At 44.1% G+C, this 25,721-nt stretch overlaps 1 long non-coding RNA gene across 1 annotated transcript; it reads right to left on the bottom strand.

Moving 5' to 3' along the window:
- LOC114805822 lies at window positions 1-25,721 on the bottom strand. Its single transcript, XR_003753850.2, has 2 exons — window positions 25,034-25,721; window positions 1-199 (listed from the first exon to the last, which is right to left on the bottom strand). It is a non-coding gene; the product is annotated as an uncharacterized LOC114805822 (long non-coding RNA).

The raw sequence follows: 25,721 nt of genomic DNA, 5'->3' as shown, positions 1-25,721 counted from the left end.
TCATAACAATCCTTTTTTTTATTTTTTGGTAGAAGTAACAGTACGGTTTTTTGAAAGTCAATAAATACAGCAAATGCCCATTAACACTAAAGCGAAGTCCAGCCCTCTATAAAACATGTTTTGATTGGGCAACAGGTCAATGAAGCTTTTAAGGTAACTCCTGATTTTGCCAACTCGATCACGCCCCTTTGGGTTCATCCTGCAAAAAAAAGGGAATGTAGGGGGTATCGAGAGAGAGAAAATCACTCATTACATTCTTTAGGAAAGAACACGGTGAGTTTCTATTTGCATGTGATTTCTGAACTGAATTAACACCCTACAGTGTTACTCGGGACGGAATCAAAAATAGCTTCTAATTATCTAACCAATTTCTGTAGAGCAATAAAAACCAATTTTCTGCTGGAATTTCTCAGTAAGCATAGAAAACAACTAAGAAAACCCTATATAGTTAAGGTCGAAATGGCAACCTGGAATAAATTATGTCAAGTTAATGAGGTTTAATTGTATTCTTTACATTTAGATTCTTCAGACACTATGTTCATAAAAGTTCCACCAGCCTAAGAGAAATTTAAAATAAATATTTATGAGGAATTAGAGAATCGAAGGTACAAAAAGATTAGTGATGTCCAGAAAAATGACAAACCGTGGAACATTAGTCATCGCTCCCCATTTATACTGTAACTCCCTCATCACTTTTATATGTCCTAAATTTGGGTTTAGAATCACTTGAGTGATTCTTCCGCTGCAGCTGAGTGTGGGCTTGAGGAAGGCAGCAGGGCAAGGCGGTCAGGAACAAGGACTGTCTCGACCTTCCCGAGCAAGCAGACCCAACCGAGATGAATCCAATCAAGAGGAATGATGACCCTTGGAAAATGGATTTCTTCTTTAACTTCCTTATGAAATTGAAAGCTTATGCATGGGCCAACACTTGTTTACCTTGGGCACTTGAAATTGGACTGTTGTCTTGTATCTCTTTTATTCTGCCGTTAGTCCCTTTGGGGTTTTGTTGGGTTTTTTGGTTTTGTTTTGCTTTTTATGGTATCTGTAAAGTGTTTACTATGTGTCAGACACTACATTAAGTGCTGGGGTAGATACAAGATAATCAGGTTGGACACAGTCCCCGTCCACATGGGACTCGTAGTCCTAATCCCCATTTTACAGACGAAGTAACTGAGGCCCAGTAAAGTTAAGTGGCTGACCCAAGGTCTAACAGCAGACACGGGGCAGAGCTGGGATTAGGACCCAGGTCCTTCTGGCCCCCAGGCCCTTCTGGCCCCCAGACCCATGCGCTATCCACTAGACCACTCTGCTCTGCATGGTCAGGTGGAGATCTAGTTATGTCTCACACCACCAGGACTTCAAATATGAATGCGCTTTTTCAGACTTTTAATTTACCGCCAAAGTGTAATTGAAGAGGTCAGAGAATCTGAGCGTTTTAAGACTACTCTCTGCTTCCCCAGCGTTGACTTAGTTCTGCCCAATCAACAGACCATTTTCTTCAACAGTGAACTTACTGCCCAATTTTGAAGTAGAAATGGTATTTATTAATGGCCTACTAGATGTGATATACCGAACTGAGCACTTGGGAAGAGCAACAGAAGACAAGTTCCCTGCCCTCAAGGAGCTTACACTCTAGTCGGGGCAGCACGTATGGAAATATTTGTGAGCAGGAGAATCAAAATGAATCAAACTGAATGTTCAATCGAATATGTCTACATGCATAAATGCTGAGGATGGGGTAAATCAATAAATGTTCTTTCCATCGTTCCACAGCAGGGAAGCATGCATCTGGTTGCTCACCTTGCCAATAAAGGGGAAAAGAAATTTTTTTTCCTAGCACGACCGGCAGACCTGATTTAGTGGAATACCTGGCAATCAATCCTAACCAATGTGGATGGTTCCGTATTCTGGAGGTCCCTTATAATTTTTGACTCAAAGAGCCCACTCTTTTGCATTACTAAAGCTGGGGGGCTCAAATCTGTTCACTTTTCAGTCTCCTCATTTAAGTGCTTCCCCAGCAGGGAACCAACAAGCCAGAAATACCCTCCCCAAGACGTGCCTGCAAAAATACTAATGCTATCCCCGGCCCCTGCAGTCTAACTGGCCAGAGTTCTTTAGGAGAGGAAAATTTTTTTATATGTACTAAACAGATAGAGCCTGCTTTTATTGGCTCCAAGTTGGCCAAGCTTCATGTGTTGCTTTAGGTTAACGGTAGTCAAATAAAAGGGCTCAGCATCAGCAAAATGATTATCTGAGGCCCAAAGTAAAAACTGGGCATTCATTGTACATTACAAATGCATTTTTCATATTTATTTTTCATACGTGGAAGGGACAGCAGAGTCTTTATCTGCAGAAGAGAAGAAACATTCCTCTCGTCCAGTGGACAAAATACAACAGGATGAATGGAGTCGGTCGAATCGTGAAATTGGGTTTAGACTACAATCATCCATTTTTTGTTGTTGTTGTTCTGGTTGCCATCTCTTCCTCCCTAAAAGGCATTCTAAGTAAATGTAATTCCCATCAGTCCAATTATCCACTATTTGGCTCATCCCCCTTCCTGTAGTTTTGCTCACAGGGAAGAGAACATACTTCCCTCCCCTCATTTGAAGACTTGTTTTTAATGGAATTTTTTCAACACTATGTGCCAGGCACTGTACTAAGCACTGGGGTACATACAAGATAATCATATTGGACACCTTCCCTGTCCTACAAAGGGCTCACAGTCTTAATCCCCATTTCACAGATGAAGTAACTGAGGTCTAGAATAGTAAAGTGATTTGCCCAAGGTCATACAGCACTCAAATGGCAGAACCGGGATTAAAACCCAAGTTTCTGACTCCTAGGCCGGCACCCTTTCCACTAGGCCACACTGCTCTTCCATTCTCGGCCTCCCCTTCATTCCAATGGATGGAAGGTGGGAAGTGGGGAGAGGTTCAATCACCCCTGGCTGGGTGGTGTTCCCAGTCATAACCATCTCCTATTGATCCATGCACCTCTCCAGGGACAAGGAGCCCTCCTCACCAGACGTAGGCCTTCATATGATAGGAATCTCCTCCGATCCAAGGAGATGGGCAAATAAGAGTCCAGTAGTTCCCCATCCAACTGGAGTCTAAGCTTGGAGGCCCCACGTTAGAAACAGCTGATCATCTTTTCCCATGTTGAAGGGCAGTTGGCAACAGAGTGAGCGGGAGATGCCCAGAACCTCCAGCTCCAGCTGTCAATCAGGGAAACTCCTTCCCGTTGGTGCCAACTGACCCTAATGTGCTTGAACTCCATTCTGCTCGATTTAAGCAGAGAGCACTCCTTACATAAGCGGGACATCATGAAAGGTATAATTACGACCAATAAGCCAAGGGTGGATTCTGTAACTCTGTTTAACATCTGAAGCCCTGTACCATGCAAAAATGGCTATTGAACAACTAAAAAAATAAAGGTTAAGAAATGACTTCCATGATTAGCCGATCCTGAAATATCTAAAGGCATCACCATCCCATATTTCAAACTAAATGTTTCTTGAATGCAAGAGTTTCTGAGAATCTCAAATAATACAAATAATAATTGTACTTTACTTAACAATGCCAATATTAGTGCTGCTTGGATTGAAAAGTCAAACTTTTCTCCTTTTCCCCTTGGAAATAGGGTGAAAGGGACAGATTTCATTTCACATTCTTTTCTTTGGCTTCTCTTACCACCCATCTTGATCTTCCCTTCCATTAGCCAATATGGTGACACAAGAGCATATGGAGATCAAATATCCCGAAGTGTCCTTACATGCAGATGAAAGCTCATTCCTAATATGGTCAGCTATAATCCAGAATAAAGTTCGCTTCAGCTGTGAAATAGTAATTGCCAAGAGCTTTTGCATCACCGTTTCTTTTCCAAGAGTAATGTCTTGGATCATCAATAGCTCTTTCATAAATGAAACATCTTTTAACTCAACATTTCAGATCATGTAACTAGGACTGTCACTTCATCTAGCTTCACAATCCTCCAAGAAGTACATCTTTATTGGACAGAACTCTAGGAAACTTGTGAGAGTGTGTGTTGGTTTAATAGTGAATTAGCCCTTTGAAATTTAAAAGAAAACCACTGGTATGTTACCCATTTTTGCATCTGTGATACGAATGGTCCAACCAAACAAAAGAGCAGTTGGAGGGGGAAGGCGGGGGGGGAGAGGTGTTTGTATGAAACTGAGAAAGTGAGCAAGTGAGAGACTGAGAAAAAGAGAGAGAGAGACAGTGAAAGAGAGATTGAAGGGCTGAGAAGAGAGGGTTGGGAAAAGATAAAAAGGATAGGTGACGTGGAATAAAAAAGCTGGAAAAAAGAAAAACTGTGGAGGCATATGGTGATGGCTGGAAGAGGTAATGAAGTCCACAAGCATTCACTCAGAAAAACAAAAACAAAAAAACCCTCAGTTAGATGTCTGAACTTCAGGGGGATTGTTTTGGGGGGAGACGCTGAGCCATTTCCAAGCCTCCCCACCTCCATCCCTATTGACTGGCATCAGAAAAAGGACTCATCATTTTTGAGAGACAAGCCGACCTTGGGCGAAGCTGTGTTTTAGTCACTCTGTGCCCGGTAACTCATGTGGCCTGTCCCCCAGACTGCAGCATGCAACGTTTGTATGCAAACTGTTGCGCGGTTTGTCTCTGGGTTCTATCTGCCGAGTTGCTGAGCGCTTTAGAATTTTAAGGGAGTGTCTCTGGACAGAGTTGGAGACGTCCCTTGGAAGAGATTTATTTCAGCTGCCTTCAATCATAATTCCTTTCATGCTAGGATTAAGTTGATCCTCCTTTTTAGTTATTTGGAAGATATTTTACATCCTTTTATGCAGATATGGCATGGTATGCAAATTCCTCTTAATGCTTTCCAGATTTTTTCTTTTTTTTTTTTTAAAGACGGATATAAGATGGATTCAGGTAATCTGTATACTGCTGCTTTGTCAAACAAAAAAGTCACATTCCTTTCAGATGATTTAAATCTCCATCACCAAGAGTGGCAATGAGAGTTGTTTCATAAAAGGAGAGCTATTTTCAAACCTGGTGAAGACAGGTAGCAGGTTCACTTCGCTAGACGCTAACATGTAGGGCAGCTTTACGATGTATATAGATTTATGTATTCTTAAATGTGCATCTTACCCCAGACAGACTCCCCCGGGAGCTAAGGTTCCCTACCTTTTTTTATTTACTGAACCTGGATATTCTATTCAGAATAGCTCTCGCTTATTCGGTATTCACTTCAGCACAGAGCACATCCCATAGTAAGCGCTCAACCAACACCATAGCTAACTATTAAGTGGTGCTGGTCAATCAGTGGCATTTACTGAATGCTTACTGTGTGCATAGCACTGTACTAAGTGCTGGGGAGAGTGCAATACAAAATCTATCAGGGAACATGACCATACGGAATTGCCCAGCCTGCTGCTCATATTTTATTTGGCAGTTGCTGCTTGTGATAAATCAAGGGATGCTTGGGGGGGGGGGGGGGGCATGGTTTGGTATTCCAAGCAGGGGGAAGACGTGAATCAGAAGCGGAAGAGTTAAAAACAAGGGAGCTCCAATGACAGGACACGGGAAATGTGCAAATTATTCCAAACTTTTCCCCAGATTTCTGCGACCAGTGGTCACCAGGGCTGCGGGTGTGACTTTGACTCTGAGCTACAGGAGCCTAAAATTCTGTTTTCCTTTCTGTTTTCTCATCTCTGTGTATTTGTCTTGTGTTTTATATTGTGTTTTACTGTTTCAGTGCTCCTTATGTGTCCGCAGCCAGTCCTTAGGCCCTGGCTTTATAGTCTTAGATTGTGAGCCCCTTGAGGGCCAGGGACAGTGTGTAATTTCCACCTCTGAATTCTTTCCCAGAGCTTGGTACTGTGGTCTGCACCCAGTAAGTGCCCAATAAACATTACTACTTGAACTCCCTGTTTCCACTGAGGCAGAAATAGTGAAAGGATGTTTCTCCTCATAGTTTACTTCTTGAGTTACCAGGGCTACCTGAGATTAGGAAATCAAATCCTTTCAGAAAAATTTAATTGCTGTCCATGGTAATTTTGAGACTTGAATTAATTCTGAACTTTCCTTTTACTTATTCTCCATTTGCTTTCACTGTTGGATTACTTTCTGTTCCTATACAACTAGCAGAGATGGGTAGAAATTAGAAATGAAAAAAACTCCTGCATTTAACTTGTAGCCTCATCAGTGATTCTCTACCCTATTCAGTATTATCTTCTAAATTATTTTTCCCATCACTTTTAAATGATTCCAGCATCAAAGATGTTTTGTAAATTCAGACTGAACTTAAATAGCCTGGTCTGTCAGTAATTTCTCTCTGGCCAGATTTACGCTAGGAGAATAAAGTAGAAAATTAAAGCAATTATCAGGAGAATTCAAGGGAAAAAAAATAACTTTTGACTCAATGATATGGTGCCTTGGTCTTTTATGGGTGGTTAATTTTACTCTTTTTAAAATACCACTTAGTCATGCTACTTCAGTTTGCAATCTAATTGGACCAGTGATGCTTATTAGCCCAATGACCAGCATCCATTTTAGTATTTAGTGCCCCATGTGGGACAGATTGCATCCAATCTGGTTCTCACATCTACCCCACTGCTTAGTACAATGCTTGGCACATAGTCAGTGCTTAATAGGTACCACAATTACTTAATTTACTGAGGACAGGGACTATATTTTTGTTTTCTCTGTACTTTCTTGGAATGCCTAGAACACTGGATAATGTTCTAGATAAAGTAAGCTCTGAGGAAATGTAGGTGATGATGAGTAAGCCACCACCTATTTGGAAACAAATATAGCAAAAGTGTTTAATGCTTGGTATACTAAGCATCACCCTAATCCTTACTATATGGTCAGCATTTTTACAAATACCATAATAATGCTATTAACCAAATAGATCCTTTAACTATTTTCCTTTCTATTTCTCTCTAAGGTAAGATAGCAAATCAGTGATGAGAGTTATTATTTAGCCTGAGGTTGGTACGAATTATATTTGAGCCTGGCATCTCTGATCATGAGCTGCCTTGTTCATTTTTGAGGTTGCAGCTGGAAAGCTAAATCCTTTTCAACTAAGTGGATTCGTTCTACTTGGAACAAAAATTTATAATTATTCAAAACAGTTAGACGCTATGCCCATCCCTGATAGCCCAATTTATCTGGGCTGTGAGAGAGACCGATGACAGCTACTTTTCACATGATTAAACTATCCTGATTTTGAATGAAATTGCCAGAAACTGTTTAGGCTTATTCCCACTCTGAAAGGGCCATGTTGAGCCTCTGTGAATTTTTTACAAAATGATTCCCTTACTGCAGAGCCTCAAACTTCTAAAGCTTTAAACCTACCAAATCTCCTGCCAAATCTACGTCCCAACTTTTCTCTTCCCCATTAAGGTGCTGAATCAAAAGGAAAAGAGTTTTCCAATCTGAAACAATAAACTGGGAAAGGGGAAGACAGTCAAAAGATGCCTGCCTTTCCCCATCCAAAGACTCAATCAATGAATGCTACTGAGTGCTTACTGTGGACAGAGCACTGTACTAAGCAGTTGGGAGAGTCCAGCCCAACAGAGTTGATAAACACATTCCCTGTCCTCAACAAGCTGAATTCCACCTTGCTTTCTATTCACATCTGTGATTTAGATCAGGGAGTCAAGCCACTTCATGATCCATCGTCATGCCCCTCACTCAAGACAAAATCTCAACCAAAGTCAAATCCACCCAGGAGTTAATTTATAGCATTGCTTGGAGAATTGTTTTGTTTTTTTTTTTTAAAGATCCTTGAACGACGAGAAGCCTTTTTTCAAACAGAACAATTTATCCACTGTCAATATTAAATGACTTAACAGCAGTGGAATGTAACAGATAAGATTTTCTATGCCCAGATCGCAAATCATCACTGTGTCATCTTTGTGAAATAAGATGTGTTGTGAGACTTTGGGCAAGTCACTTAACTTCTCTAAACCTCAGTTTACTCATCTGCAAAATTTGAATTAAATATGTTATACCTCCTATTTGGATTGAGAGCTCCAGGTGCGACAAGCAACCGTGCCCGACACGATTACCTTGTTTCTACCCCGGTATAGCGCTTGGCGTACGGAAGTACTTAAATGCCACAATTATTAACGAGGCGTGGCCTCTGTTTTTATTAATGTTGAATCGATTGCCACGGGTCAATTACAGATCAAAAAAAAGTCCCTAGTAGATGTGTAGTTCCAGGAAGATCATTCGTTCATTCATTCAGTTGCATTTACTGAATGCTTACTGTGGGCAAAGCACTGTATTAAGCGCTTAGGAGAGTACAATATGGCAATAAACAGACACATTCCTTGCCCACAACAAGCTTATCATACAGTAATTTCTTCATCATGAAGAGACTGAAGTGCTTCCATCCACCCGAGGTTAGATCTCACATAAATTAATTCGATGGAGATTAAAAGGGAGAAATTAAATTCACAAAGCCTCCCTGACTGGCATTATCAAAAAAAAAAATGTTAAATGAAAGTACATTGGGCAGGGAACAGGAGAAATTAACTGCTGCAATTGGAAAATTAAACTTTAATTACCATTTGATTGGTCTGAGCTCATCAGCTCTTCCTGAATTTGCCTGAAGGAATCTTGTCTCAAATGATAAATAAAGGAAGCCTCTGTACTAAGTAATTGCTTGAACTGTCCTCCATGAATGAAATTCCCAGAATCCCAGGAACAATAAGCCCGGGGCCTGACAGCCTAATCCATCAATAGTATTTATTGAGGGCTTACTATGTACACAGCACTTTACTAAGCGCTTGGGAGAGTCCAATACCACAGAATTAGCAGACATGTTCCCTGCCTGTAACGAGTTTATAGCCTAGAGCCTAATGAAGAGGAGTTTATGAACGTGACTAGAGGCGAGTGAAAACTGGAGGGAACAAAGGCAGGCCAGGTTAGTTTGGCATCCTCACCCACTGGAAATTTGGTCTAGAATCAGGAACGGGAACGACTTCATTCATTCATTCATTCATTCAATAGTATTTATTGAGCGCTTACTATGTGCAGAGCACTGTACTAAGCGCTTGGGATGAACAAGTCGGCAACAGATAGAGACAGTCCCTGCCGTTTGACGGGCTTACAGTCTAATCGGGGGAGATGGACAGACGAGAACAATGGCAATAAATAGAGTAAAGGGGAAGAACATCTCGTAAAAACAATGGCAACTAAATAGACTTTCAGGTGAGCCCTATTCAAAGCAGTCAGGGGTTTATGGTTCCGAAGGAAAACCAGACCAAAGGTTTGGTAGGGAGGCATGTTTTCGATTTAAGACCGAGCACACTCATCTTTCCACTTGAGGCTGTGGTTTCCTTCAAAACCAGAAAAATCAAAGCAGAGTTCAGCGGGTGCCGAGCTCAGGAAATCGTGGAACCCATTATAAATGGAAACTACATAGTCAACCACTGATAGCAATCAAGTGCTAATGCTCTCTATCTGAAAATTATTTCCCAAGATCTTTCCCTGCCAACACAAACTGGTCCTTATTCTCTCTCCTTTTGTCTGCAGAAGGTCCTAGTTTGGCATTTCTCAAAAAACATTTCTCATGGCCCTTCACGTGCTCCCGGATGACACAACCAACATCGGCGGACATTTTGAGCATTGGATTAAATTGGGGGGGGGGGGGGGGGTTGATCTTAAAGGGGAAAGAAATGGGCTGGAAAGCATAGCGGGAAAGTCAGAGCTTATAGATACAAAAAAATTTTAACCTATTTCATCAGAATTGGTCATTTCTCATTTCATATTTTGTTTCCCTTACACTCTTGAAACTTGCCCCACCTTTGCATGTTATGCTCTCTGGGCTCTAAAGGTGATGAGAAGATTCCTACATTTTCCTCTGATTTCTCTAGTCTTCAAATCCTTCTTGCTGCATTCCCAAACTGAGTGTCTTTTAACTCTACAGCTGTCTCCCGACACCATGAAGCCTATGGCAGTTCCAACCTTCAAAAACAACTCTGTACTCCCAATTACCCTTCACCTATTTTCCTCTCCACTCCCACCGTTTTGGCTGTAATGGCTTAGATGCTTTTCTGACATTTCTGCTTCTTTCTTACTCTTCTTTCCCTTCTTGCCTCCTCTCCTCCCTCCCCAGGTCCTTTTTCCCTTCTTCCCTTGCTGTACCTTCACTGGTCTAGAAAAACTGATTTATACCAGGCAACTTAACATTTTCTCAGCTTTTTTATTTTTATTTCTACTTTAATAAATTATATCTGCAATTTTTGCTTCCTGACCATTTTAGATACGAATTTTACTAGAATAATTTTTAACACTAAACAGATTGGCCAAAGGCACTGTGCAACCAATTTTGCTGCTTCTGTGACTTTTTTCCCATTCTTTCTGATTTTCCATCACTTAATCTCCTTTGTGATCTCCTCTGACTCCTCTCCCACTTATTCTGCTACTGGGAGGTTGGCCCAGAGGGTTTTGAAGGTTTCTTTAATCCAGGGGAGCTCACGATTTTCTCATCTTGAAGGGGTTGGCTTCAAATTTGAGATTTTGAAACATGAGCAGACTGTTCATCCAAAAGAGCCTCTTGCATGAGTGCAGTTAAGTATATGCCTTTCAGTTCTCACTCAGAGGAGAATGGTACACCCTTGAAGAAGCCATTGTTTAGATCTTGGAAATATATATGCATGTGTGGTATTATATTTTTATATATATATACACACACACACATACAAAGGCATTTGGAAGGATTTCAAAGGGTAAAGGGTTTTCTTTGCTGAAGCTGGGAAGGGTTAAATGGTGTTTTCCCTCTGAATAGCACACCATTTCAAGGACATTGTCAACCACTAAGGGAAAGCTACTTAGAAGCAGCATGTTCTAGTGGATAGAGCACAAGCCTGGGAGTCAGAAGGACCGGGTTCTAATCCCAGCTCTGCCACTCGTCTGCTGGGTGATCTTGGGCAAGTCACTACACTTCTCTGTGCTTCAGATACCTCATCTGTAAAGTGGGGATTGAGACTCTGAGCCCTATGTGGGGCAGGGACTGTGTCCAATCTGATTAGCTCGTATCTACCCCAGTGTTCAGTATAGTTCCTGGCAAATAGTAAGCGCTTAACAAATGCCATAAAAAATTAATAATAATGGAATCACATGCAGTTATTAAGCTCCCTGGGTTGGTAAACTCTTAGATCAAAGGCTTTAAATCCTACACTGTCACGTTTGAAACCAAACGTTATAATTCTTTTAATGTCTTTCAGGATTAAGATTGGGGTTTTGTAGTTTTTAATGCACAGCAGCTGAAGCTTTGTAGACCGCCGTTCCATAATGTTAAAGAGCATCTGATCTTTCATTACTGTCAACTTTTTGTTCTTTTTTTTTAAAAAAAAAAAAGAGACATTTTTTCTTCAGGCAGAAAGATCTAACTCTAGTCTCTCCTAACCTCCCACCTCCCACTTTAGCAAACTGAAACGCCACAAATTACTCATTTTTAGTGGTTCTGAAAGCACGTTTCAACCTTCAAAAGCATCTCATGGAGCCATTAGATAGCCTTGTTTTCCTGTCCTTTATTACCGACTCCTAGTTGTGAATACAGCTCTGCATCTTAAAAAGAGCTGCCGTTAATCAGAAGATGATGATTAAAAACCAATTAAAATGTCTGATTGCTTCCAACCTCTTGCTGCGTGAAGGGGGGCCGGGAGGCTTTCGAGGGGCAGGATTTTGGTTAAAGGAAAAGAAAAAGCAAGGTATTAAATTAAAAATGGCATCTCACGCCTGCTTATACTGAACTGTTACTTTAATAATGTTTCTATTTCGCCCCCGCCGCCCCTCAAAAAAAAAACACCCCAAAATTGCCAATATTTGTGCGAATCTACCCTGCCCCCTAGTGGTGATGTGGCAAAATACCTGGTCTCTCTTCAGAAAAATCACCAAAGACTCGAATCCCACACACTCGATTTAATAATGTCGGTATTTGTTAAGCGCTTACTAGGTGCAGAGCACTGTTCTAGCGCTGGGATAGATACAGGGTAATCAGGTTGTCCCACGCGAGGCTCACAGTTAATCCCCATTTTACAGATGAGGGAACTGAGGCCCAGAGAAGTGAAGTGACTTGCCCACGGTCACACAGCTGACAAGTGGCAGAGCTGGCATTCGAACCCATGACCTCTGACTCCCAAGCCCGGGCTCTTTCCACTGGGCCATGATTGGAATACAGATCCATTCCCTAAATCCCTAATAGGAAATCCGACACGAAGGGTTTCTTGGGATAATAATGGATATTTATTTGATTCTGCCCCTTGCCAGAATCTTTGAACCTTGTCCTTAAGCCTTAAGAAACCGAGAATTGGCTTATCTCCCTTAAAGTATTAGTCATCCGGTAAGGCCTGAATTAATTTAGTTCCAGTTTTCTAAGGAACTCATTATGGAATATCTGGATCCTGGGAAATTGGTCATAAAAGCCTGCTGGAATTCACTTGTTCTGAATCTCAAGAGAAAAAAAAAAACGCAGTCAGCATAACCCACAGGACCACAGCAGCCATCCAGAAGAAAATCCGAATAATATACAGAATTTTTATGCACTATGAAATGAGAGGCCTTTGTGAACACTTTAATAGTAGTAGAATTTATTGAGTGCATGCTACTGGGTGGTTGGCTCTGGTAGAATTATTAAAAGATAGGTTCCCTGTCCAGAGTCAATCAATTAGAGGTATTTCCTGAGCACTTACCGTGGGCAGAGTACTGTACTAAACCCTTGGGAGAGTGGGGAACTTTCAATCTAATGGGGGAACAAGGAGAAAAATTGGATTGTTTTAATGTGTACCTGAGACAGCATTGACTGCCATCACCTCCTGACCCATAATATCATCGGATCTCAGGGACTGAATCGGCTCCGTCATTCTAAGCCACTGGCGGTTGACCCAAGGGGGGACACTTCAGAGCCCTGCAGAGGGTGAAGTAATCATTTTGGCAAGAAATGAGAGAGTTCTGGGGAAATCAGAGGAGCCGCAAGAAGCAACGGAGTTCAGGGACAGGTGATGTGAGAACTCGAGGCTTTGAGATATTGAACGAGTATAGAATCTGGGTTTTGTCAGCCGCTCAGCCCTGAGTGTGTGAGTGTGTGTAAGTGGAGGCGTTGGGATGAGTGCATGTGAAAGGTGATAAGGGAGCATGAATGGAGGGGTATACGAGGTAAGGGGTCCAGTACGTGAGAAGGGGAGCATTCCACTGGCGAAGGACTTGAAGACTACCGGGCTACAGTTTCTGAGGCGTGGTCTAGCGGAGGAGCACGGGGGTGGGAGTCGGAAGCTTTGGGTTCTAATCCTAGAACGGCCATAGGCTCGCTGTGTGACCTCAGAACACATTTCTTAACCTCTCTGATCCTCAGTTTACTTATCAGTAAAATGGAATTAATAACAGCTGCTTCTCCCTACCTCACAGAGAGAGCGTGTGGATAAAATGACATCACTGACGTGAAAGCCCTTTGGAAAAATAGAAACGCTACACAGATAGAAATATTATCAAGAAAATTGTTCTGGAGAAAGTCACAATGGTCAAAGTACTGTACTCTTATGTACTGTAGGTTACAGTGAGCCTATACAGCACCCATTTAGCAGTGGCCGAAAAGGACAAGCAGCACAGTTCTTCCACTTTAAGAGGCCGCCTCTGTCACAAAAGCAATCCCCTTACCTGCAGCCCTGCAGTTGTTGGGGTACACACAGGAGGATCGCGAAGGGGGTGCAGAACTAGAGCCTGGAGCTCTACTGAACTCCCAATGCCAAAGTCTCACAGATCTGTAAGTAGTCCAGTTTGGGGATAAAGGGTCATGAGTAAACATAAAGCCGTGTTTCAACAAAGCCCGGAGAGCATTTTGGACCCATTTAATAAGAACTGGGTTGGTTATGAATCAGCAGTGAAGATTCAACAGAATTTGGAAAAAAAACTTTGGCTTGCTTCCTTGTCAGTGTTGTGCAGCCGGGGAGGGGACTTCTTTTCATCAAGAACCAGTTCCGCTCCTATTTATTTTATTCACATGCATCAGTGGCAAATGTTAATCGAGCATAAATCATGCCTCTCCCTCCGTTTAAATGCCAGTTCTCACTAGGATATAAAAAATTCAAAAGCGAAGCAGCAAGGTGAATTTGTATCATCGGGAATTTTCCAGCTGGCCTTTGTTGACTTTGGAGGAACTTGCACTGCTGTGGCACCTCCTTAATAAACTTGCCACTGACTAGTAAGCAAAGAGAAAATAAAGCCAAATGGTAGGATGCTCTCCCTTCCTGATCCCATGAGCCAATAATACCAGAGTGACTCTAACCACTTCCACCCCATTAAAACAATAACAATAATAACAACAACAACAACAACAACATTTTAAGCACTTACTGTGTGCCAGGCACTGTACTAAATACCGCGGAATATACAAGTTAACCCGGTTGGACTCAATCCTTGTCCCACAGAGGGTTCACAGCTTTAATCCCCATTTTACAAATGAGATAACAGGCACAGAGAAGTGACTAGCCCAAGGTGACACAGCAGACAAGTAGTGGAGTCCACGTCCCACAAGGGGCTCACGGTCTTAATCCCCATTTTACAGATGAGGTAACTGAGGCACAGAGAAGTGGCCTGTCCAAGGTCAAATGGCATACGAGTGGTGGAGCCGGGATTAGAACCCAGGGCCTTCTGACTCCCAGTGCTCTAACCACTGGGTCACGTTGCTTCTTGTTTCTTTAGTGAAACTCTGCTCAAAGTCACTGCCTTTTCCCCAGTAACCGGAAAAACCTGTCCCTTCCAGGGACTGGAGGGCTTGAGAAGCCCGCCAGTTTATTCCCCAGCAGCAAGCCATCTTTGCAATCGTGCGACCTCTCCCAAGTCCACTTAGTAGTGGTAGAGTGAACAAATTGTCTCACCCTCCAACCATTCCACAAACTGCGTTAAAGGGTTGTTTACTCAGTTGGATTTGTTGCTCTTTCACATCTCTCTCAAAGTAAACTGCTTACAGTATTTCCCCCCTGCAAGAGAATGATTTATTGGAAAAGAACATCTGGGTTGTGTATCTGGGATGAAGTTTCGGATGGCTCTGGCTGTAATTCACATGAAGCCCCTAAGAGGACAGGAGAAAAGGACCCCGGGTCCAAGCCTCGGTAATAGGAAATCTCGGGTCTGGGCTGCCCATCTGGACACTCCGGCAGACGCCATTAAGAGGCACGTGCAAAATCCACCGATCCGCATAGGATCTGCAGGGGAGGCGGGATGGCCTAGGATAAAGAACAAGGTCCCAAAAGTCCCGTCCCTCCTCCCGGCTCTGCCACTTTAAGGTCGTGTGACTTCCGGCAGGTCACAACCTCTCTGGGCCTCCGTCTCCTCATCTGTAAAGTGATTGTGATTCTTGTTTTGGACGGGGACTGTGTCTGATCTGATTATATCTACCCCAGCACTTAGCACATAGAAGGTGCTCAATAAATACCATCATTCATCTCTGAGTGCCCAAAAGACAGGATCCACTGAAGCAGCGTGGCTCAGTGGAAAGAGCCCGGGCTTGGGAGTCAGAGGTCATGGGTTCAAATCCCAGTTCGGCCACTTGTCAGCAGTGTGACTTTGGGCAAGTCACTTAACTTCACTGGGCCTCAGTGACCTCATCTGGAGAATGGGGATGAAGACCGTGAGCCCCATGTGGGACAACCTGATCACCTTGAATCCTCCCCAGAGCTTAAAACAGTGCTTTGCACATAGTAAGCGCTTAACAAATGCCATACTTATTATTAGACCCTGTGTATCTTAATAATAATGTACTTAAGTGCTTATTATGTGCCAAGCACTGTTCTAAGCACTAGAGTAGACACAGGTTAATCAAGTTGGGCCCAGTCCCTGACCCACATGGGGTTCCCAGGCTCAATCCCCATTTTACAGATGAGGTAGCTGAGGCAGAGAGAAGTGAACTGACTCACCCAAGGTCACACAGCAGACGTGGTAGAGCGGGGATTAGAACCCATGAACCTCTGACTCCAAGGCCCGGGCCCTATCCACTAGGCCATGCTGCCTACACTGTCTGGTAGAGAGAGAGAGAGAGAGAGAGACAGCTGAAGCTGCCCTGCCCCAACATCGCCAGCAACCCCTCTCCCTTCTCTGGGTTGGAGTGGCTACTGTCACAGCGACTGTTCAAAGTGGCCGCTCCGCCCACAGTTGCTCATATTGGAAACCCCACAAACTACTCCCCTGTACAGTCACCCCTCCAATCTGAACCAGAATAAATAGGATGCTGGTAGGGGAGGGAAGATCCCCACGGGAGAGAACGGGTCGGGAAAGAGAGAAAAGAAAAAAGAAAAAGAAAGAGAGAAGCAGAGAGCGCAAGGACAAGCCTAGCATATATGGGAGGGTGAAAATATATTTGTGGGATTGGGTGTGGGTGAGTGAGGGGAAAGAACGCGTGCTTATGTATACCTGGGTGCATAAGTGTGAACGGAGGGAGTGTGAGGGAGAAAACGTGTTTGCAAATGTGTGCCCATGTGTGTGAGGGGGTGTGTATGTCTGTGGAAGGGAAAGAATGTATATGTGAGTGTATGGGGAAGAGAGTGTATGCAGGTGGGAGTCAGATTCCTTATGTTTTCATGTTTGCTATATATTTTCTTATCATCTTAGTCGTGTGGACTGTTGGCTACAGGGATGACTGTGCAGAGTGGGACTATAATCAGTTAACGGGGAGAACAGGGAGGACAATTGCATGGACTTGAATGACAATGTGATATCGAAGCAAGTTGAGCTCTGTGAAACTATATTATTTAATTTAGATTATAGTCTTTACTTCACAAATTACATTTTAGTTTGTTCTCCACCCAATAAAATAGTGTTTATGTTGTTGCTCTGCAGAATAGCTCAACACAATGTAATGCCAATGTGTGAAAAACTTTTCATTCAATAGTATGCTCAAAATAATGTTTAAGTTTAGAAGTGTGCTGATAGGTCCTCATCCATCAACATCTACCCAGAGTCTGAAACCCAGAATAGTTCAAAACCTAGGAAGGAAGTGCGGTCTAGTAGAAAGAGCCCAGGCCTGGGGGTGGGTCAGAAGGCCTGGGTTCTAATCTCAGCTGTGCACCCTGCCTGCTGTGTGACTTTGGGCAAATTGTTGAACTTCACGGCGTCTTCAACGGAAAAATGGAAATTCAGCAGTAGCAGTTCTCTGCAACTTAGACTATGAGCTCTATGTGGGACTGGGACTGTGTCCGACATGGTCGACTTGCGTGTACCGCAAAGCTTAGAATGGTGCCTGACACATAGTAAGCACTTAACGACAATAATAATAGTCCGCTGGAGATTCCCCCAGTGCCTACTCTGCTTTATCGAACTTCCTGACACTCAGGGTAAATTGGACGCTACAGATACCTCGTCCATGGCTTCCACGATATAGGTCGTGTCTATTAATTCTATTATCTTGTACTCTCCCGAGCACTTAGTGCACAGAGGAAGCGCTCAGTGAATACCACTGATTAATTAATTCCACCAGCTCTGGAGGCTGCTTCCGCCTCCAATCTTGCGGGAGAACTGCAATCTGGCTTTGAGTCCTACCTTTTGGTGTGGGGGGAGGAAATCCTAGAGAAGTCCTTAGAAAAGGAGAGAAGCAAGGAGTGACCACTGTCACCAGGAGATCCAGGCTTGAACCAGGGGAGGAAAGGGGGAGGTAGCATGGCCTAGGGGACAGAATTTGGAGCCGCGAGTCAGGAGACCTAGCGTCTAATCCCAACTCTGTCACTGGCCTGCTGTCCCGGCCAAGTAACTTAACCTCTCTGATCCCCACTTTTCTCATCTATAAAATGGATATGACGCCCGTTCTCTCCACCTCTTAGATTGTGAGCTCTATGTGGGACAGGGTCCCCGTCTCACCTGTTTATCTGTATCCACCTCAGCTCTCAGCAGAGCCTAGGCACGGGTACTTAATATTGCAAAATGGCCCTTCAATTTTGATCCGTTCTACAAAACCTGGGAATCAGACCTACATGAATTTTCCTGATCTTCTGTATACCAGCAGGACTGCCTGTGATCCTGAAACAGGGATTAAAATTTCTACCTCCAGAGCAAAAGGGAAAATTGAAGCCATTTCTGAAATCATTCAGGTCAAAAGCAAAATCTATTAGACTTCCACTAAGTAGGAGATAGATGCAAAAGCAAGTACTGGTTGAGCTGCCTGTTTTAGGGGTGGGGGAAGGAGAAAAGGGGAGCAATGGGGTGATGCGGGGGTTTGTTTCCATTATGTTTTAGGCCACAGTCCTGATACTGTACATTCAAATACTGGCTTGAGCAGCGTGGGTCAGTGGAAAGAGCCTGGGTTTCGGAGTCAGAGGTCATGGGTTCGACTCCCGGCTCCGCCACTTGTCAGCTGTGTGACTGTGGGCAAGTCATTTAACTTCTCTGTGCCTCAGTTCCCTCATCTGTAAAATGGGGATTAACTTTGAGCCTCACGTGGGACAACCTGATGACCCTGTACCTACCCCAGCGCTTAGAACAGTGCTCTGCACATAGTAGCGCTTAACAAATACCGACATTATTATTTTTATTTCCCATTCTTTATTTTTCTAATGAAATCCAGCACAGAGAGTGTAGCGAAAATTAAATTGTGAAGCCCAACAGTAGTGCCAGATTAAGATTCTGTGATGATAATGCTATGAGCTCATCTGCCCCAGGCTCTGAGATATTTTGATTTCACCCCCTTGGGTCAGAACCACCCATTCAACCAGCAGGCTGGATATTTTTCCCCTGAGTAATCCAGAGACAGATATGTGAAAGCCAGCTAAAGAACTATCTAAACCAAAAACTGCATGTGCCCCAAAGAGCTGGGGAGGAGGAAAAAAAAAAAGACTGGTATAATCTATGATTGCGGTATTTGCTTACTATGTGCCAAGCACTGTTCTAAGTAGGCATTTACTATGTGCCAAGTAGTGTACTAAGTGCTAGGGTAGATACAAGATAAACAGGTTGGACAGACTCCCTGGCCCACATGAGGCTCACGGTCTAAATCAGAGGGAGGAAGACTTAATCCCCATTTTACAGAAGTGGAAACAGAGGCCCAGAGACATTAAATGATCTGCCTAGGGTCACACAGCAGGGAAGTGGCAGAGCCAAGATGAGAACCCAGGTTCTCTGACTCCTGTGGACATGATCTCCGCCCTCGAGTAGCTTAATGCAGAATGGCCAATTTGTGGAGATGAAGGGGGAAACGATTGGCTCTGTAATATTACTATTCCACGTTGAAGCAAAAGGATTATTGATTCCAGGAAAATTTCATGACTCTCCGCTGTTGGAATGGAGCCATTTCCAATTTTTGAAGGACCAATCAAAGACACCCTTTCAACCAGACAATGCATTTGGACAGTTTTCCATTCCCCATTTCCTGAAAGGAAATGTCTGGGATCACTGTTCACAGGGAAGCTATTAGGATTTCATTTGGCTCTTCGGATGTTTGTCTTTGTAGATGTGGGTATTGCTACTTGCGCCTGGCAGCCTACCGATTACAGCTTCCTGACCGCCGGAAACAGAGCACCCTAACAAGACATCGAAAATAGCAGAGGGGGGAAGCTTGCGGAACAGAAAATCTAAAATAATCTAAATCAATGAGCCCCATGCGGGACATGGACTGTGTCCCAACTTGATTAGCTTGCATCTACCCCAGCGCTTAGTACAGCGCCTGGCACACAGTAACCTCTTACATTCCATTTTTAAAAAAGCTATAAAATGCAACTAACCATCTCTGGAGAGAAACCAATTGTTCTGTGGTTGAACAGAACAGAAAATCTTTGACTGAATCCAATAAGCCACGAGTGAGAAAGTTAACTGAGAAGTGGACTGCTTATATTTCACTGCTTTGGGGTTGATTTGTATCTGAAACTCTCTGATTCAAAAAAAATCAGAGAACAGGACTGCAGTCTATCTCAGAGATTCATGGGATGGCACAGAGGAGTGAAAATGAAAACACCTAACCAGATTTCAAATACTCCAGAAACGATAGCGCATTAGAGCAAAAGAAAATCAGGCAGCCAATTCACAACCCATTGGCTCTGACAAGTCCAAGTACAAAACGATAATCTTCCCGGGATAACATTTCTTAGTTACAGGGCCTCATTGGTATAAATAGTGGACTTTTTATACAGTTTAAAAATGGCCCTCTCCCAACTACTCATGCAATAAGGAGATTTAAAGCTGACTGCCCTCCAAGAAACCTCTTTCATCTGAGAGAAATTTCCTTTTTAGAAGACGATAAGGTTTGCTTCTTAAGCATACTGTCGGAGGCATGCTTTTATGCAGAGGCAATGCTTGTCTAAAATGAATGATGGTGTGTGAGGTAACACTCCTCTTTGCCTTTTCGATGGCAAAGAAATGCCGAAAGAAACACTGCTGGGACTCAGGAGGCAAATGCGGCTGTCTAGCAATCAATGCTATTTAGTGAGAGCTTACTATGTGCAGAGCACTGTAGTAAGTGCTTGGTAGAGTCTAGGGAACCTGGAGTTCATGAAGATGCCCCAGTGGCTATCTCCTATTGGCAACAATTATAATGTTGGTATTTGTTAAGCGCTTACTATGTGCAGAGCACTGTTCTAAGCGCTGGGGTAAACACAGGGGAATCAGGTTGTCCCACGTGGGGCTCACAGTCTTAATCCCCATTTTACAGATGAAGGAACTGAGGCACAGAGAAGTTAAGTGACTTGCCCACAGTCACACAGCTGACAAGTGGCAGAGCTGGGATTCGAACTCATGAGCCCTGACTCCAAAGCCCGTGCTCTTTCCACTGCGCCACGCTGTAATTGCGTCTAGAGTCTGAAAGTCAAAAGAGGGTGGCTCCTACTAATTCATGATGCTTGCTAATAAAGGTGTCATCAGAAAGCTCTACAAAATGCCTGTGCTTTAATAAGAAAAACAAAAACTGGGCAACGGTGGGATCACGTTTTCTGTGATGTGCTGTAATTGGACAGCATGGCGTAGTGGATAGAGCACCGGCCTGGGAGTCAGAAGGTCATGGGTTCTAATCCCAGCTCTGCCACCTGTCTGCTGTGGGACCTTGGGCAAGTCGCTTCACTTCTCTCTGCCTCAGCGACCTCATCTGTAAAAAATGGGGATTAAGAGTGCGGAGCCCATTGTGGGACAGAGACTGTGTCCAAACTGATTAGCTTGTATCTACCCCAGCTCTTAGAAGAGTGCTTGGCCATAAGTGCTTAACAAGTACTATTATTATTATTATTATTATTAGAGCTACTCTGCTGTTGGTCCAGTGGCTAGAGCACCCTGATCCAGGCAGCCTGAGTTCTAGTTCCAGTCCTGAGTCCTCGGCAATGTGCTGGACCCCTGTCCGCTAAATGGTGGTATTTGTTAAGCGCTTACTATGTGCAAAGCACTGTTCTAAGCGCTGGGGGGGATACAAGGATATCGGGTTGTCCCACATGGGGCTCACAGTCTTCACCCCTATTTTACAGATGAGGTAACTGAGGCCCAGAGAAGTGAAGTGACTTGCCCAAAGTCACACAGCTGACAAGCGGCGGAGCGGGGATTGGAACCCATGACCTCTGACTCCCAAGTCCAGGGTCTTTCCACTGAGCCACGCTGCTTATCTAATGGCTTCTCTAATGGCTCATGTCCCAGCGGAAATGTGGCTGGCAAGGAGGAGAAAGTGTGAATGGGGCTGTGTGAGCCACCGGCCTTCCCCTCGATTTCTAAGTGTGGGGTCTCAGACCTGAAGCCTCGGGCCTGAGGCTCCCCCCGTCATCTCTGCAGGAACACTCTATCGTGGCTGTCCTGGAAATCGTGCCACAGAGGAAGTCCGAGCACCAGACTGTAAGCTCCCTGTGGGCAGGGATCGTGACTAACAACTCTGTTAGTCTAACAACTCTGTGACTAACAAGTTCCCAAGCGCTCAGTACAGTGCTCTGCACACAGTAAGAGCTCAATAAATACCAGTGATTGATTAAAATGAACCTCTGTCCCCCAACCCCACTCCAAAGAACAGCTTTCCTTTTTTTAAACGGTATTTGTTAAGTGCTTACTATGTGTGCCAGGCACTGTTTTAAGCGCTAGGGTAGCTACAAGCTAATCAGGTTGGACACATTCCATGACCCACATGGGGTTCACGGTTTTAACCCCCATTTTACATATGAGGGAACTGAGGCACAGAGAAGTTAATGACTTGCCCAATGTCACAAGGCAGATAAGTGCTCTGCACACAGTAAGCACTCAATAAATATGATTGAATGAATGAATGAAAGTGGCAGAGCCGGGATTAGAACCCAGGTCCTTCTGATTCCCAGGCCCATGCTCTATCCATTAGGCCACACTACTTGTTGTTCAGGAGGGAAAATCTGTGTCACTCAGGAAGGGAACTAAGCACCCTAAATAATATAAACAATATTACATAGTGCAAAAAAGAAAGCTGAGGAACCCAAGTTCCCAGAAGAAGTGAAGATTAATGCCAAAATTGTATGAGAAAGGAAAAAATAAAGCTTTAATAGCTTTCTGGGCTAAAATGACATCCTAGATTTTACAAAAATTCCTTTGGTGGTAAAATCTTTATTTCCTCTACAAAAGGGCCGTGATCACCGTGATGAGCGATGAGAGGATGACCGTTCTTAAGTCCGGAGAGACGGTGGAGTGCATTGTGTGAAGGCCCTCTACAGCTCAATTTCACAACTGCAGTCACAGGGTAACAATCAATCATATTAATTACTACTACTAATAATAATAACGTTGGTATTTATTAAGCGCTTACTATGTGCAGAGCACTGTTCTAAGCACTGGGGTAGATACAGGGTCATCGGGTTGTCCCACGTGAGGCTCACATTTAATCCCCATTTTACAGATGAGGGAACTGAGGCACAGAGAAGTGAAGTGACTTGCCCACAGTCACCCAGCTGGCAAGTGTCAGAGCCATTGAGAGCTTACTACGTGCAGGTGGTTTACAGAAACATTCAGGACACGTCACCCCAATCCTCGAGAACCTCCAGTGGTTGCCCATCCACCTCCGCCTCAAACAATCACTCCTCACCACTGGCTTAAAAGAGCTCCATCACCTTGCCCTCTCCTACCTCACCTCGATACTCTCCTACCATCAGGCAGCCCGCACACTTCACTCCTCAAATGCTAACCTTTTCACCGTGCCTCCATCTCGCTTATCTCACCGCCAACCCCCAGCCCATGTCCTGCCTCTGGCCTGGAATGCTCTCCCTCCTCTAATTCGACAATCACTCTCTCCTCTTTCAATGCTTTATTGAAGGCACCTCCCCTCCAAGAGGCCTTCCCAGACTAAGCCCCTCCTTGCCTCTTCTCCCACTCCCTTCTGCGTCGCCCTTTGTTCCTCCCCGCTCCCAGCCCTCCAACACTTACGTACATATCTGTAATTTATTTATATTAATGTGTCTCCCTCCCCTTCTAGACTGCAAGCTCGTTGTGGGCAGGGATCGTGCCTCTTTATTACACTCTCCCAAGCACTAAGTACAGTGCTCTGCACACAGTAAGCACTCCATAAATACGACTGAATGAATGTGCAGAGCACTGTATTAAGTACTTGGGAGAACACGATACAACGGAATTAGCAGACATGTCTCCTGCCCCAAAAGAGCTTAGAGTCTAGACGGGGGAGAGACAGACATTAATATGCATAAATAAGTAATTGTACTAGAGAAGGCCTCGGCTACGGCCGCCGCCGGTCCTAAGTGTAAAGGAGTGGATAGGCTGTTCCAGTCCGCTCAACCCTTAGGTCCCTAACACAGATACAGGTCCTCATGTATCCTGCACACACCTTCTGTGAAAAGTCCTAGTGAGCGCATGATAAGTGAGCCCAGCGTGAAATATAAAATGGAAGGTATCCACTCACTCCCCAAAATACAAGTGTAACTAGATAAGAAGAATCAGTGCAAAGCGAGGGATTCGGTAGGAGACTCCGGATTGCCAGATGTTGTAGAGAACATACCCAAGACATGACCCCTTTTAGACCCTAATCGATCCTCCGGGCTCACCTGCTCCTTTAGAAAAAATGACATTTACTACATAATACATTTATTATGTGCTAAGAGCAGATGTAGGTATAGCATTATGAGATCAGACATAGTCCCTGTCCCACAAAGACGTCACAGTCTAAGCGGGAAACAGAATTGATATTTAATCCCTATTTTACACACGAGGAAACTGAGGCTCTGAGAAGTTAAGGGCCTTGCCCTAGGTCATAGAGCTAACCAGGGGCAGATCTGGGGCAAGGACCCATGTCTCCTGACTCCCAAGTCCCACATTCTTTCCATTAGACCACTCTGAGCAGGATCACACCTCGCTTTCACTCAGCAGAATAGTCAATGGGGTAGAACGAACAATGGGACCAAGCGAACAGTGCTGATAATGAGGTCCGGGTCCATGAAGTTCCGTGGAGAGGACACAACCCCTTCCCCAACGATGATTATCGTGGGGCAACTCCTCTGTTTGCGGTTAAAATTTCCACACGCCTCCTGCCCCCAAAATTAATGGGGACAACACTTTTAACAGCTCATCACTTAGAATATTTGTTCTGAACAAGATCTGGGATTGAGCCATTAATGAGGTGTACTGCACAGACAAAGAATCACCACCCCCTCAATATGTATCACAGCTCAGAAGAGTCAAAATACAACAAAAAGGCCAGATATTAGTCATTCAAAAAGAGAACACACAAGATGAGACATCTGGATTATTTCTTCAACCCTAAAGGGAAAGTAGGATTCTTTATCTGTATAAAGGGCCCATTTAGCACACTCCTATTTTGTAGAATCTCTAGCAAAGAAAAATGTGTTGTGCTATCCAGCCCGTGCCCAACACCGCACCCACAGGCACAACCGTTTCTGGCAATCCTGCACCGTGCTGTAGCCCGACAGGCGGCAATGTTGGGAAGAAAGTTCATGGATTGACCACCTATACGCTGGGAGATAACTACTCCAAAACAGCAGGGAAAGGAAGTATCATTACGAAACTTGATTCTCCGCCAGGGGCTCGGGAATGAGAAGTTCAGTGAGTTGGTACTTCGAAGCAATAACACCCCAACAAGAAAATAAACCCCATTTCCTTACCGTGCTCTGATGGCTGCTGCACGCCGAGGTCTTCTCCGCTAGCCAGCACCGCAGTGCCGTTGCAGAAACACCACCACTAAGGGACTCTTCACACAGTAGCGGAGGTCCAGCTGCCTCAATTAGCCCCTGAGGACCAAATCAGGTGCTTCACCATTGAAGTTAGCTTCTCCCTGGAATCACATGCATTACCATTACCTCTAGGCTACAGTAAAGCTACCTAATGGGCATCTCCCCCGCCCTGAACTCTTCCTGGCCTTTGCCATTTCCCATTAAGTTGGGGTGCCTTCCTTTACATCCCATTATGACATTTTGGAGGTACCCTTTTTCCTGGAACAGTCCCCACCCTCTGGGCTGGGACCCAACTCGACAAGAACTTCCCCTTTAGAATATTCCCTCCCAACTCATTAAGATCTCCCACCTCTCGTTACCCGGGTTTGGATGCAAAGTGAATGCGCAATGCAGGTGAGGGCTCCGTTCAATTTCTAAGTGGCAGTAACAACCCCACCCCTTTTTTCCCATGGTATCTGTTAACCACTTCCTATGTACCAAGCACTGTATTAAGTGCTGGGGTAGATTCAAGTTAATCAGGTTGGACACAGTCTATGTCACCCAAGGTGCTCATACTCATATTCCCTATGTTAAGATAAAGTAGCTGAAGCACAGAGAAGTGACTTGCCCAGGGTCACAC

The sequence above is a fragment of the Ornithorhynchus anatinus genome, chromosome 20 (assembly GCF_004115215.2).
Source record: "Ornithorhynchus anatinus isolate Pmale09 chromosome 20, mOrnAna1.pri.v4, whole genome shotgun sequence".
NCBI classification, from domain to species: Eukaryota; Metazoa; Chordata; class Mammalia; order Monotremata; family Ornithorhynchidae; genus Ornithorhynchus; species Ornithorhynchus anatinus.
Note: the sequence above shows the minus strand (reverse complement) of the source record. Positions and strands in the feature narration are given on the sequence as shown.